At 50.3% G+C, this 15,713-nt stretch overlaps 1 protein-coding gene across 1 annotated transcript in view; it reads left to right on the top strand.

The window, feature by feature from the left end:
- The first annotated feature begins 4,687 nt into the window (after positions 1-4,687).
- CRACR2B (calcium release activated channel regulator 2B) overlaps positions 4,688-15,713 on the top strand; it is a 49,342-nt gene continuing 38,316 nt past the window's right edge. The window contains exon 1 of the mRNA XM_059825766.1: positions 4,688-4,706. The gene's annotated coding sequence lies outside the window, so the exon portion shown is untranslated. The remainder of the gene's footprint in view (positions 4,707-15,713) is intronic.

Here is a 15,713-nt window from a genome sequence, read left to right as displayed (position 1 = left end):
ATCTGAAGCTGATTACATAGCTTATAGGTGGAATAGTGATTTATAATAGACTTTCTTTTGCACCTTTGATTTAGAAAGGGAAAATAACCCTAAGAAGACCTACTAATAGCTGGAGAAAGTAGTGAATCTGCTCGATCGCATCTGCACGAGCAGTATGGGTGAGGTGGTGGGTGCTGTTTCCTACCAGCACAATTGTGCACTGGGTGTGGGTTTGAGTTTTTATGGTGGAGACTGCGATAAGCATCAGGGCTTTTCTGCAGTGGCCATTGCAAGCTGTGAGGCAATAGACTGGGCAGCTGTGGTGCTAACCCAGCTGTCTGGGAGACACCGGTGCAAATATGAGCTTGTGACTTAGAGTATCACCCCGCTGCCCTTCCTGGATGTAACCTACCTATGTAACACGAGGGCCCGCATAGCTTACGAAGCGGGCCTGCATTTATGCAGTCAGATTTAGTCTTAAGATTCACATAGTTAACACAGTTAGGGAACAGGGAAGAGAAAAAATTGGAGGATTCTGAAAGCAGAATCGGAATACTGGATTATAAAACAAATCGATCTTGTGATTGTCTAAAGCCTGTGGGAAAAGCTTGCTGCTGGATGGATGTAACTCTAATCGAAGTGAACCAGCAACAAGCTACTGTCAGTTAGTGGGAGCAGAATGAATTTGATGAAAATTGGAATTGAGAAAAGGTGTTTATTTTTGTGGTTTGCTGTGGAATTTCTTTTCTTCCACTGCTTTGAGCTACCTTCTTTGGGGGAATGGCACATGCACGGCTTCTTCGTTTGCCAGGTGCGTATCTCTTGTCCCTAATGCACACAGAGCAATTGGCGAGAACATACAGATATATAGTGGCAAGAAATGAAGGCATTTCATCCAGAAGCAAAACATCTGTGAGGGGCAAAGCTGGTGCTTAGAAGCTGCTGCCCTTTTGACTCTGCCTTGTTTATGTTAATATACGGGTGGAGAAAATGATGCAACTATTTTTTATCCCTTCTTCCTGGACTGGTGAAACCACTAAGTGATTATGTATACCACTAAACCAAGAAACAAAATTCTCTTGGCAACAGAGTGTGCTAAGAAATTGCTGCTTGGAACCCTTATCCCCTGGATCTCTGTTCTCCTCTTGCATCAGAACTGACTGGGCTGGTGCTGCTGTCTTCCAGGGCTCTGCCCCGGAAGGCTTGCTGGTTCTGGTCCACGCATGTCAACAGACTAACCGCTGTGCCTGGTAAAAGGCCTGAGTTTGTCTGTGTTACACCTCATCTGTCGTTTATTTTATTATATTAACCTCTCAAAGAGAAGCTTTTGTACAATTCAAACTGTAACCACAAACCAAAGCCTGGCTTTAAATATAAAAGTCTAACTCTTCAGGGAGGAAAATCCTGTTTTCCCTATGCTAATTTGCAGGGTGTGAAGGATACTGGGAAAGCAGCACTCTGCATTAACACTTTCTTTGCCTGTGTTTTATTCCCCCAGCCATGCAGTGGCTGTTGTGTGATAGCTTGTTGGCTTCATAGGTTTAAGCTCTGATAAAGGAACTGCAGATCTGTCAAATACCCCAAACTACCCTTCTCTTAAGAGAAGCTTCACGCATTTGCTTGAAATTCTTGCTGCTCGTTCAACACAGATTGCAAAGGGTGAAGAAAGTAGGGAAGATCTTCTGGCCCGCTGATACAGAAAGAGGGCTGTGGCTGCTTTTGGAGAACAGCTTTGTTATGCAGTGCTGCCTTGTCCAGATCAGACTCCACTTCTTTGAAATCCCTGGAAACATCTTGATAGGCTCTGGGTTGGACCTGGAGGTGTTTATTGTGATAGTGCTAACTGGAATTCTTCAAGGCTTTGTCCTCAGTGTAGTTATATTCTGGGCACCTACGCTTGTCAAGTTCATAGGAACAAGGTAATCGTCTGTAGCAGCCAGTCCCTTCTTCAGCAACGTGTGTGGCTGGGCAGCCCCGCGGGTAGTTGCCAGGGCCTGCCTGCTCTCCAGCATATGGTGGTTGAGAGGTCAGGCTCCTGGACCAAAAGTTCACCTTGCAGTCTGTGTCCAGTTGCCCTTATAGCATTCACTTGAACTCTGCAAGAGTCCCAACCCTTACTGTTTCACATAAAGGGTCTGTGCGTTCAGGAATCCACTTTTTTCTCCTTCCTGCGGGACAGATTACTTGCTGCTTTTAACCAGGCTAAGGTGAACTTCTTGTGCATCTAACCAGCCCCTAACCTGTACAACACTGTAGACTTGGTTTATGTTGTGCACAACAGTTCGTATCTATGGCATGCTCTGTAAGCCATGATCCGTGTGTGGTATGTTGGGTTTGGTTTGCTGCCTGCCCTACTCTTAATACTGTTGCAAGCTGATTTTCAAGGGGTAGGAGAAAATACTTCACTTCTGACCACTGTCCATAGGACCTAGGAATTGCTTTCTAATGACTTCCTGGAGGGCTGTGCATCTGCAACACTCAGACCAGAGAATAAAAGAGGATCTGCTGTCTGCCAGCACTGGGGTGTCCCTAGTACTTACTGTATATTTCCCCAGTGTTTTTGTCCATTTAAGAAAATTAATCTAGTAATTCACTTCTCCCTCTGAGAGAAGAGCTCTCACTTTTGCCAAAGCGGTTGTGGGAGGAAGTGGAAGCTCAGTGTTTGCCTCTCCCTTAGGGGTCCACTTTTGCTAAACACATGCTAGATGTGGTGGGTGGCAGGGCTGAGCGTTGCCAAAGTCCGAGGGCCTCGCCAACAGGTTGGTGTTTGTTTTTTTTTTTTTCCCCCCCAAGCTTTGCTTCCTTCTTCCCCTTAAATCAATGAGAGAATGGACCACCTCACCTGGCTGCCACGGCAGCCAGTTTGTGCCAAACACGCCCTGTGCCTTCACAGAGGGCTCTGGCCTGCCTGCCCTCTCTGTCCCTGCCGTACCTGCCTTTCTGAACGCAGCAGTGCTTGTTCCCCTCGCCTCTCCCTCCCTCCCCTTGCCTGCCGCTGGGACCTCGCTCCGTTTCCAATCTGCAGGCACATCCACGAGGATAGTCTCTTAACTGCATCCATCTCTCTGTGTGGATCCACACCAGCCTTCCTGCACAGGGAGGGGAAACCTCTCCTTCCAAACAGAAGACTTAGAAATGTAACTTTGAAATAAGAACCTTTTTCTTCCGGGGTTTTCTCTTGCTCTTGAAAACCAGCATCCAAAGCAGTTCTTTGAGCTAAATGTGTCCTGGGACTCTGGTGCTGTCACTGAGTTTGAGAAGACCCTTCAGCACACAACACACATGGAGATCCTGTGGAAATGATTGAGGTCAGAGCAGCGACTAGACCAGCAACAGCATACCCAAGTCATGTATTTACACGGCAATGTCACTAAGTAGTGTTCACAGTCACTTTAAAAGTTCAGTATTAAGTTGTTGATGCTTTTTTCTCCTGTTTCTTTTTTTCTAATGTTTTGCTGAAGGAAATGTAACTATTTATTTTGGCAGAAATATACCTTCTAATAAAAACTTTCTCAATCTATTTACCTGGCTGTGGTAGGTTGCTTGCCTTGCTGTTTAAAGATTTATTAAATAATTTTTAGATGCATGGTACGATGGGTTTGTTTTGCCCTCTCCAGTTCATCCTGTTCAAAACCCTCTCAGGGTAAATATGCATCAGCATGTGAGGAACGGGGCATTGACCTAGAGGTGAAAAATGGTGCATTTTGGCCCAGTCCCAACTTCCTTGGGCCGAAATGCCCCAAGTGGTATTAATCTGTGTTTCACTGGAGCTTCTGGGTAGACCCTGGTTTCCAAGAGGAGATAAGTACCATCTTGAGAACTGCAGGTGCTTGGCACCTGTGAAAGGCTGAGTAAAAAGTTACTCACAAATGTGAAATGTCTCCAATCCCGGGGCATCTCCTGGGGAAATCAAACCCTACCTCTTACCCTGCTTACCAGTGGGTGAAAGAGGTGATAGTGGCTGTTGTGTACCTGGCTATGGGGGTTAGATCCCAAGGCCTTCCCTGGTCAGTCTCCAGCTGGGGCACACGGAAACCCACAGCCCCTGGGCTCTGGGGCGAGGCAGGGGCTTGCCTCGGTGCTGCCAGCCGGGCTCCGCGGGGCCAGCGGCAGTAAGGGCACCCAGGCTGGGGTTTGTTCCTGCCCGTGCCTGGTGGGTGCTGCAGGACTTGGGCTCTCTTCTTCTCTTTTTCCAGTCTTTTGACAGCGGTGAAGTGTAGAAAGACACTTTGTCATGTGCTACCACAGAACAGGCACAAGTGCTGTCATTCATACTATAGCCTGCAGCTGATAAACCAGCAGCTCTTTCGCCTCCCATGACAGCAAGGACCAAACTCAGTCCCCGCTCGGCGCCCTTAGTCGCTGAAGTTGATCTTTCTTCCACAAACCAGCCCGGGCCATGCCTGCGGCTCTCCCGGGGCACTGCCTGCGGGCAGGGCCGGCCGCGCCAGCCCGGGCCGGCGGCTTTCGTGTCGTCGGGGCGGTGGCGGGGGTCGGGTCGGGGCGGGGGGTGTGTGTGTTGCTGCTTGTCCCGAGGGGCGGGAGGCGGCGGCCGGCGCGGGGAGCTGGTCCCGGTCCGCTCGCCCGCCCGGCGGGTTTTCCCTCGCCCGCCGCGGCCCCGCTCATTTCCGGGTCGGGGCCGCCTCCAGCGCTAACGGCGGCTCCGCTCCCCCGGGCAGGGCGGCCGCAGGTGCCCGCTCCGCTCCGCTCCGCCTTTGCCGGTGCAGGTAAGCGGCGCGAGGGGCTCGGCGGGGCGGGCGGGCTGAGGGCGCGCTGCCCCTGGGTCGGGTCCCCTCACCGGGGCGGCAGCCCCCTGCCATCTTGTGGGGCCGCTGGCGCCCGGGCCGCCGGGCAGAGCCCCCTTCTCAGGGGCCTGAGCCTGTGGCGGGGAGCCGGCGAGGCGAGGCGAGGCGTTGGGGAGCGGCCGCCCCAGCCACGGGCCCCGGTGGCACCTTGGCCCGAGCCTCGTTGGCTTCCCCCGTCCCTCCCCTGCGGCTGTGGGGAGAGGGGAGCGCAGGGCCGGGCCGGGCCGGGCCGGGCCGGGGGGGGCCCTCCCCTGGCCAGGGCGACGTACCTGCCTCGTCCCCGGCCGGCGGTGGTCCCTTCCCGGCGAAGGACGGGCACGGGGGATCCGCGTTCCTCTGCAAAGCCGCCTCCTCTACCACACACCGCTCCTGAGGCGCAGCTGCGGCCGCGGCACCGGGTGGGGAGCGCTGCCCCGCTGGGGTCCGGGCCAGGGACCTGCTGCCCCTTCGCCTTCTCCCCTCCTCTGTTGCTCTGAAGTCTGCAGCTCCTTTGGGATGAGCTCCAGGGGCTTTGGTCTTGAATGGAGATCTCTTATTTTCCCTTTTTTTTTCCAGCGTCCTCTGTTCAGGGAACGTTCTTTATTGCCGTGATCCAGGTGCAGATGACACCGCACAGTAAAGATGCCGCAGGTCCCTCTGGCAGCTGCATTAGCGCTGCTTCTCCTTCTCTTTGGAAGGAAAAAACACCAGAGCTTTCCCTCTCCTAAGGCTGCAGCGTCTTTCTCTTTAACATCCCATGCGCATGGGATGCACTGCAGTAAACTCGTGTGTTGAACCTCAGGTCCTTCCTGTAGGACTTCCTGAAAACAGCCAAGGGGAAAAGAGGCCAGCGACCGCCAGCCTCCGACACAGGGAGACGGCCGTGCTCAGGAATATCCTGAGGAGGCAGGGGAATCCAAAACCAGCTTGCTTGTTTTAACGTTGAGTCACAGAATCACAGAATCACTAAGGTTGGAAAAGACCTGTAAGATCATCAAGTCCTTGCTTATTCTGATGGAGATGGTGGCTGTTGTGCACCAAGGGGCTCCGAGAAAGCGGGTAACTTCTAGCCTTGCCTCACCCAGGTTTAGGGGCAGTTGCATCTTATTTTTCATGTTCTAGAGCTATATTTATTTCTGAGGATTGTATAAACAGGTATATACAGATGAATATATATATACAGATCTCCTGAGGGCTACGGGAATTGCTTTTTCTAGATCAAACGGATGCTCAGTCTAGTCTGTCCTTTCCCTCGCCAATTCAGGTGGTCCAGAGGAGGTTCTGAGAACCTGCGGTGGGCTGGAGTGGAGGAATCCTCTCTTTGCCAGGGCGTCCTCCTGCACAGAGACTGATGTGAGGCCTGAGGCATAAAATTTTAGGACCCTTCATAAGACGGTATAAAATCTCTTTGAAGCTACCTTGCTGGGCAAACAATGTTCTCATTCTTCAGAGCATCGCACTTCTCTTGGTCTCTCTGCTGTGGCAAACTAAGCTGGATAGCATAAACTGTCCAATTGGAAAGCCTGCTTGGCTGGTTTGCCCCCATCAAATAGGAAGATTTTCTCCCCCCCGCCCCAATTTGATGCATCTAATGAATCAAGACCCTATCATCTGCTGATCTGAACATTGTATTGCTAAGGAGGACTCCGGGCGGGGCTGTCTTTAGCAGCGCGCAGACGGTTCTGGGAGTCCGCTGTTACTCGTGACTTTGCCAGACAGCCTCAGAGAATAAACTAATGGGATGAGGACAATTGGCAGGAACGCAAATCGTATGGGTACAGCTCCATGTTCTTCACGGTCAGAGAGCTTTGCAGATATTGATCCTTACATACAACGAACTAGGTTTGGTTTCCATAATATAGCCCACGTATTACTTGCTGTCTAAAGCTTTTTGATTTGATAAGGCTGCTCTGGGGACCGAAACCCCTGCCTCTCCTCGCCTGCTTGTAGGAGCTCATCTCGGGTTTAAAGACAGTGACAAAAAACTTCAGCAAATGTGTCATCTTCCACTGAGCAGAGAAGTGTCTTCCCTGTTCCTGCCAGATGCCTTTGCTCACTGTCTGTATAGTTGGAGGTGGAAATCCTTGGTTTATTTTGAACATCTGAACCTCGAATGATCCATTTTGTTGTCGCATCAAAAGAGCAGAATGGCAACCATTAGTAAGGCTTTCTGTCCTCTGCCACGGTGTATCCTTTGAGGTATGGATAGCCCCGCAGCCTGAAAGGGAGATGCTGTTGATGTTCTGATTAGTCCTCTTAATGTTTTTCTAGCGGCGTTTTCTTTTCCCCATCCCGCATCCTAAAGCTTTAATCTCTTGGCTGATGCCAGGAAGGATTTCTCTATGCATGGACCTAATAGCACGTTTTGCTAAGCAAACCTGGCCTCAGCAGCTGTGTGAGGAGCGCTGGGCTGGATTCACTGGGGATTCCCCGCGTGCTTCTGCTGTGGCAAGGAGCACAATGTGCTCTTCTCAGGCCATATGTTCAGAAGGTTTGCCAGCCCCAAGCTTTTAAAAACCATCAGCCTGACATTAAAAAAAAAAAGCCAGGGGATGACATAAAAAAAAACCCCAACAACATTTTAAATTATATTCTTAATTTGCTTTCTCATGCTGATTTCTGATTGTCTTGGAGATTTCTGCATGTGTGTATAAGCTGCCAGGAATACTTGAGTCTCAGTATTCACTTGACTGCAGGACCTAGGGGCCTCAAGTGGAATAACAAATATTGTGAGCTTTGGGAGAAAACAATGCCAAACCTCAGGTTAATAACTGTTGTGGGTTGTGTACAGGTTGTGGTACTGTGAACTTTCAAATGAAGTCTGGAGCCATGGTGGGCTTTCCCATGCTTCGTTCGGGTTGGGATAACATGATTGGGAAGCCCTGTAGGCTTTTTAACCAGGTGTTTTTCTCTTTAACCGTGTGTTACTGAGCACTAAAGCAGGAACATATACTGTCTTGAGCTCTTAGAGACTGTGACTTTAACCGTTGGTTTGTTCTGGAGGAAACGGGGCATGGTACAACGCTCTGGAAGGGTACAGTGTTCTCATCTGTTTGGCATGACTGGAGGAAAATTTGTCAAGTAGTAAGATTGAGAGCAAAGAGGCTTGTAACATCCCTGCCTTCTGTCGAGTGAAGTGGGTGATTGCAGTTAATTTAGCAGAGGTGTCATCTGAAGGAGGAGCTGTTGTCCCTGCTTCTGTAGTTTTAATCCCTGTGCCGGTACAAGACTTCCTATCGCTTTTCTGCACCGGTTAATGGCCCCATCTATGTGGAAGGGACTGCCTGGCTCAGAAGGGTGTTTGAGGATTACATACACCTTGAAAGCCCTGCAGGAAAGGTTTGCACTGCTCCGAGGATGGCAGGAGACCTCTAAAAATGTGACTGCGAGCCCTGAACCTCCTGACATCCCCTGTGGTGGTCCAGCGCTGTCCGAGCTTGTGATGCTGGTAAGATCCTGGCAGATGCCAAGATGTTGCTGTTGACAGCAGATGATGTATCGTGGGCTGAGGCAACCTGTGTTTCTGAAGAGGAGATGGGAGTATGAATAAGGGGAGAGCTCTTAAGACCTCTTCTACAGCTTTTTGAAAGGACTAGCCTTTAGCACGTGCGCTGGTTGAAGGTTAAAGCAATGCAATGAAGGCTTGAAAACTGTCGAGTCCGGTTGTTGTAGCTGTGCAATCAAGGTAACAGTACCTAGCTCTTTATTGCTTCCTATCTTGAGCTCTTCAAAAGACTAACCAGCAGGATATCTGCAGACTTTTGGAAGAGTAGGACTGGTAGCTGCGTGGTGTTAAAAATAAAATTGCGGAATGGCTAAGTATGTCATTTAGGCTATGGAAAGCAAACCTTTTGGGAAAAAATCCAGTGATGTCTGGGCATAGCTAGGCGAGTCCAGTCTCTGGAAAAGGAGGGTTAGAAGCAGACCGCAGGCTAGCTGTAAGCCCTTGGCTGGGCGTAGCGGGAGCTTGGGAGAGGTGCAGGTGTGGGGAGGCACATCTAATGCGTAATACAGGAAAACTTGGTGGCCCTCACTGTTGTAGTAGCTGAATACCTCTCTGTCTCATTCAGCAAAACATCTTGGAGTAAGAGTAGTGCTTTTATCTGCCTCAGTTTCCCCTCTATAGAATGAAGAGGATGAAACCGAGCTCATTTCCAGCTGGGAATTTAAGCTGTAGGTGACCTCTAGGTTGACAGCATGATGGATGTTGAAGTCTTCTCTCCGGACAAATGGTCTGGCTCCCTGTTAAATAAAATTGACTGGCTTATCTATTGGCAAGGACTAGGGTGGCTGTACTGTGCCTAGGGCAGGTGAGCTGTATGCCTGTGCTAGCAGCTGAGGTGAAGGTGAGGTGAGATGTGTAAACATTGCTGAGCCTTATTTTCCCCATAACTCTCGCTTGTGGACTAAATGCCCAGTTGTTTGTGGGGTGGGACGGGCAGAGCCGGACCGGGCCGGTGTGAATCTCTGCGGGCTGAAGCTCCTGGCCCGCACTTCCTCGGCAGGCACGGAGCTGCTGAGCTTTGCCCAAGGAGGAAGACGAGCGTCATCGTCAATTTGATAAGATAAAGCGTGACCAAATCCTTGTTACCCTTGGCCGGTGTGGCTAGATGCTGCCTGGGATTTGCGCAGCTCTGAGGAATAGCCAGGCATTGCAGCTGTGGGGAGGGTTGCAAAGCCTCTTTAAAACGTGGAGACTTGATGCTGGAGTCCAAAAGGGAAGGTGAGTGCAGTCCAAGGGACGGTGGCCTGAGGGATGTGAGTGAAGGAACAGCCACCCAGTAACCCTGTGGGGAGGAAGACTTCTGCTGTGTGTTCCTCTGCCTGTGTCCTGCTGTGGACTCTGGGGTTGGTGTCGCTCCGTGAGCAGCTCCACCAGCTCGGTGTCCTCTGAGCAGGGCTGTGCGGGTGCCCTGGTGTCTAACAGGGCTGAGGACCTCCTCGGCAGCAGCGCTGCCAGAGCCTCTCTCTCCACCTATCAGGGTTTTGAAATTCAAAGGTGTCTGTTGTCCTGAACTGTGCCTTTCCGTCTGAGATCACGGGAACGAGGAAAAGAATTCAGATTCATTGGAGGGAAGAAGGACACATGCGGATGCCCCCACAAATGTACACGTTTCTTCCGTTGCAGGCTTTGCTCCTGTGCTGCCTTCCCTCCTCCTTACCCTCTTTGCCTCTTAAAGGAGTTTGCAAGATCTCTGCTCTACCTTGCTCCCTCCCAGACGCATAGCCAAAGGAGTAATCCTCTGCTCCAATACGGACGCACAAACCCCTTTGATTTAATGCGTTTCCTATGACACAAAAAGGGCCTTTTGCTTCCCATGCAAATCTGGTTGCTCAGTCAAAGCTGCTAAATGCAAATGGACCACTTGTAGCTGTTCTCTCTGGGAAGAGTGCTGTGAGCTTTATGTAAAGCTCGAAGATAAGACTTCAGGAGCTTGGAGAGCAGAGCAAGACGCAGATTTGTGCTGGAGACAGGTCAGCATGGCTGTAGTTCATTCACAACCTGTTTCCGGACTCGTGAGGTGGGATACGAGGCAGGGGGCTATTCCAGGCTGTCAGTATCAAAGAAATGAGTGTTTATAGAAATGGATTAACGGTTACTCATTAGGGGGGTGTGGGGACTGGTCGGTTATTCTCTCCCCTCTCTCCTTACCACCTCCCTGCTGCATCCAAGTGCAGAATCGGCGCCGACCGCAATTTGGTGACTCAACCCGTTCTGACGCCTAGGTCTCTTTCCTCTGTTCAGGTTGGGCAAATAACGTTCCGTCTGTAATCATGCTTGAGAGCTCTTGCTATTGCCCTAGATACGGGGAGCTGTAAAGGTGCTTAGATTGGCTTAATCCAATTCGCTCTGAAAATCCACTTCTCTGAACAATAAATGTTGCTTGTGGGGGGTGGTATTCAAGTGTCTTTACTAAATCAAAAACCTTTTGGGCATTGGTGGATGAAGCCTTTTTCTTTTCAATGTGTACCACTAAACACGCAGGATGTGCGGTGGGGTTGAATTAGCATTACTATGGGAACCGTAACTTTTTGCATTTCCTGATCTTTATCCATGTAACGCTAAGGATTCATTAACGCGGCTCCAAAATGCTATTTATTGTTTTGTGTTTGATAAGCTTTTCTGTTCTGGGCAGTACTAAGAGAAGCTTTATAAAGGACCCCAGGAGGAGATTAGAGACAGGACAGCCTGCGAGGTGCAGAAGAGCAGTTTACTCCCTTTTTTGTGCTGTTCTAGCAGCATCCCAGCCGAGACCGTGATTCGGTGTTAAGCATCACCTCTTCAGCAACAGTAAACAAAACGGTGAGTAAACTCTCCTGCTCATAGGCAGGTAACTCGCTTGGTCTGGGTTTGTTTGGGTTTATTTGCCTCAGCTACGCAGCTAGAGCCTGCCCCAAAGGATGCGTGGTCCTGGGGCTGAGGCAAAGCTGAGCCCGTAGTCCAGGTCTGAGAGGAGCAGCGCTGCCCTCCGGTAGCACAGAGCCCTCCCGGACGGCTCAGAGGAGCTCGCTGGCTCCGTTAAACCTGTATTAAAGACAAGCGTGACAGTTTGTAGTAGTCTTCATGTCCATTTTTTAGTCTGGGGTTTGAAATATCCTTCTTAAAATACATGGGGAAGGACCCGCCTTTACCTTTGCTTTCTGCAGGTTCCATCATCACTTGCCGCGGGGAGGATGGGGCTTTTGTAGCTCCTCTGTTTGCAGGTTAATGAGGTCTCCGCTGTTCAGATACTAGTTGGAGTCTTTTCAGTGGGAATCGGTGGAAGAGTGGTTTTTGCTCTCTGTAGAGGCTGGGCTTGCCTGCTCGTGACTTGTACGGCAAAGCTTGTTTGCTGGGCAAATATTATCCTTGAGGGCTGGCACGAGGAGGCATTTAGAGCGGGGTTGAGCAAAGGGGACAAAACCATACCAGGTGACAAAGAGCCAGCCTGCCAGGGTCTCAACATGCTCTTTTTTTCTTTCCTCTGTCGGCTTCCAAGAAGTCTTCAGGTCTAACTAGTGGGAGCTGACACAGCTGAGGGTAACTTCATGCTGCCTGGAGGCCCTGGAGCTGCTGTTGAGCGACAAATCCCCATCAGCATCTCCAGTTGTCAACACACAGGGGTGGCTTTGCCTCCTTTCAGTGGTGCTGTGCGCCAGAGGAGTGCCTTGGTCAGTGGCAACATAGAGGGTGGCATCTCTTCGCTGGGTAAAAAACTGGCTGGATGGCCGAGCCCAGAGAGTTGTGGTGAATGGAGCGAAATCCAGCTGGTGGCCAGTCACATGCGGAGTCCCCCAGGGCTCAGTTTTGGGACCGATCTTATTTAATGTCTTTATTGATGATCTGGATGAGGGGATAGAGTGCTCCCTCAGCAAGTTTGCAGACGACACCAAGTTGGGTGGGAGTGTTGGTCCGCTTGAGGGTAGGGAGGCTCTGCAGAGGGATCTGGACAGGCTGGATGGATGGGCCCAGGCCAACTGTGTGAGGTTCAACAAGGCCAAGTGCCGGGTCCTGCACTTTGGCCACAACAACCCCCTGCAACGCTACAGGCTTGGGGACGAGTGGCTGGAAAGCTGCCTGGTGGAAAAGGACCTGGGGGTGCTGATAGACAGGCAGCTGAATATGAGCCAGCAGTGTGCCCAGGTGGCCAAGAAGGCCAACGGCATCCTGGCCTGTATCAGAAATGGTGTGGGCAGCAGGAGCAGGGAGGTGATCGTGCCTCTGTACTCGGCGCTGGTGAGGCCGCACCTCGAATGCTGTGTTCAGTTTTGGGCCCCTCACTACAAGAAGGACATTGAGGTGCTGGAGCGTGTCCAGAGAAGGGCGACGAAGCTGGTGAGGGGTCTGGAGCACAAGTGTGATGAGGAGCGGCTGAGGGAGCTGGGGTTGTTCAGTCTGGAGAAGAGGAGGCTGAGGGGAGACCTCATCGCTCTCTGCAACTACCTGAAAGGGGGTTGTGGTGAGGTGGGTGTTGGTCTCTTCTCCCAGGTGACAAGTGATAGGACAAGAGGAAATGGCCTCAAGTTGCGCCAGGGGAGGTTCAGGCTGGATATTAGGAAAAATTTCTTTCCTGAGAGAGTGGTGAGACACTGGAATAAACTGCCCAGGGAGGTGGTGGAGTCACCATCCCTGGAGGTGTTCAAGGAACATGTGGACGAGGCACTGTGGGACATGGTTTAGTGGGCATGGTGGGGTTGGGTTGGTGGTTGGACTTGATGATCTTACAGGTCTTTTCCAACCTTAGTGATTCTGTGATCTCTGGCTGCTTTAGTGAGAAAGCCCTGGGGTGTGCACCCCACCCCGGGGAGGGTTTTACGGTGCTTTGGAAAGATGCTCCTTGCAGTGTCATCTTGTGCTTTACCTTTCTTTTTTTCCTAAGCTCTCTGCGCTTCTCTTTGTGAAACAGGTTGCCAGCTATGTAAAAGCGGAATGAAACTCGAGGCAGGATTCACGGGGGTAGTTTCCAGCCCTGCCCTTGTTAAAATCGGATGTGAGGTAGGCAGCCAGCTACCTACAAGCACAGCTAGAGTTTCTCAGGGAAGGTAAGTTCAGGATGAGACGAGGGATCATCTGCTTTCTTACCACTTCTTCCCCTCTTGCCTAAGGCAGCTCAGAACCAAGCTCTTCTCCTTCACAGCTGTGCACGAGGCAGGATTACAAGGAATTTGCTTTGGGAGCTTAATGGCAAGTTTTCTTGCGCTGCTTTCTGAACCGATGGCTACTAGCCTATGTTGGAAAGGGGATGAGATGCGTGGGCAGCATTGCAAACCACACCTCCTAGCTTGGACCTGCTCCGATGCTCTATTTACAGTGGCGGTGTTCGTTCTCCGCTAGCTTTTTGCTGTGGAATATACTGCCGGTTCCAGGGAAGGGGAGCAATACCATCCTGCCGCTTGAGGTATTTGGGGACACCTGCGGGGAGAGAAAACAAGGTTGTGTGACGGGGTGGAGGGGAGGGAAGAACGTCTCTCTCCTCTGGGCAAGGACTGATTTTAGTAGAAGGACTGAACGAGTTTGCGAGTTGCTGCGTCTCAGCAGAGTTTCTCCCTAGGAACTTTCTGTTCTGACTTCCTGCTTTTGCTTTAAAGCAGCAGAGTAGAAATGGGACAGAGACTCGCTGAGCGCAGTGGCGTTGTGTATCGCTGCAGAAAATGGTTGTTATTCCCCTGACGGAAGAGGGAAAATTTATTGATTGGTTTTCAAGAGCTGGAGGTGCTTAAATAACAGATGGTTAACACTTCAGTTTGGATCATCCAAAGTCTTTGCAAGTGTTGAACTGAAGAAACTTGCTCTCAGTTCTGATGTGGTTCTGCAGGTCGCTTAACTAATTCTAGTAGCCCATTGATTTGGGAAACCGCCGATTTAGAGTAATATCTGCAGTGGTGACATTTTCAAAAGCAAAGGGGAAAAAATACATGCTTAGAATATGTGGGATTGTGATGTTTTTGTATGAAATGGGTGTCTTGAGCTGGTTAGATTAAAAGTTAAGGATTTTCTGCTGCATACTTTGTGAAGACTTAGAAATTTTTCTTTAAAAACATTTGTCAGGAAATTTTCCACTATTTCGCATAAACATACCTATCCCCTTCCCTCCGCCTCCCGTTTTCTGTAATCCTACATCAGTGTTGCTGCTGTGTGCTTCTGACTCAGTGACAGCTTTTGTCAAAGAGGGGGATATTTCCCCTCCCGGTAATTCCACCTTTCCCAGAACAGTCATACAAGTTGAACAAAAGCACCTCTCAGACAACATCTGCTTCCAAGTTTGCTTCAAACGCTGTTCCTTAGGTTGATTGCTCCTTGCCCTAAGCTGTGCCTGGTATGCAGGGAACATGTGCCCTTCGGTTGCACGTGTTATCCTGCTTTGTGGAGGAGCAGTTCAGGGCTTGCGGCTGCTCAAAACATTCTTTGGTTTTTCTGTCTTGTAGAAATCTGAGGCTTTTAGTATTTTGCTGTCATTGTTCCCCCTGAATGAGAAAGGGAGAGGATATTTCTGGTATCTTGTACGAGATCCTGGAATTCTTGGACGTTCAGACCGATCCTCTGTTCTTTCTTTAGGGAGAGGGAGTGCCAACTCCCTGGGTCCAAGACTTCACCTGTGGCCCCCTCAATGGTCTGACAGCCAAGAGGTGTCTTTACTCAGGGAATGGGTTTCATCCTTTTCCAGTGCACAGATTACACTGGCCTTTCAGGAAAGGTGTTTTGCATAGCAAAGCCAGCAGCTCCTTAGCTCAGAGGAAGGGGTTGAATCTTTACCTTATTTATACCCACTGTTAGGGTGGATCCTTAGCTGAGAGGTAACCAAGTGTCACGCACTTGTGCATATGTGACATATGCATATCATCTCTGTGATGCAGAGAATGGGTTAACTGTCGTCTTGGATGTTGGCTTCACCCAGCTGCCTCAGCCCTGTTTGTTGTTTTAATAGCATTTGCAGAAAGGTCAAACAGTCCATGGGTCCCATACGTTGCTCCTGGGCAAAACCAATACATCACCGGCCACAGAGAGGCTTCTCCAGGGAGTTGTGGTGCCTAGAAATCCTCTCCATACTCATTCCTACTTGTTACTCTTTGCAAACCTTTTTTGTCCTTTAAGTGCGTCTTGCAGATTCAGAGGAGCGAGGTAAAGCTTCTCCCCCTGGTCGCAGAAAAGGTTATGGGGGTGAGATCACTGTGTCCAGCGCTCAAGAGACTGGAGGTGAATTTTCTGGGATGAGGAAGAGATGGTTGAACTTCACGCATCTCCCCTGCAGTTGTAGCCCTCTGGATAAGGAGGTTTCAAGTGCTGCAGAGAACTTGCTGGCTCAGCTGGAGAAGAAATCACTGTCTATCACACGTATTCAGTAAGCAGTGTGAGTGGGTGCTTTGCCAAAAAGAGGTTTCCCCTTTGAAAGGGGATTGGGTTGTCTGATGTTCTGGTTTGATATGTTATCTGTGCGTGTGTGTGGCGGTGGAGCTATTTGAGGACAACAT

The sequence above is a fragment of the Gavia stellata genome, chromosome 17 (assembly GCF_030936135.1).
Source record: "Gavia stellata isolate bGavSte3 chromosome 17, bGavSte3.hap2, whole genome shotgun sequence".
In the NCBI taxonomy this organism is placed as follows: Eukaryota; Metazoa; Chordata; class Aves; order Gaviiformes; family Gaviidae; genus Gavia; species Gavia stellata.
Note: the sequence above shows the minus strand (reverse complement) of the source record. Positions and strands in the feature narration are given on the sequence as shown.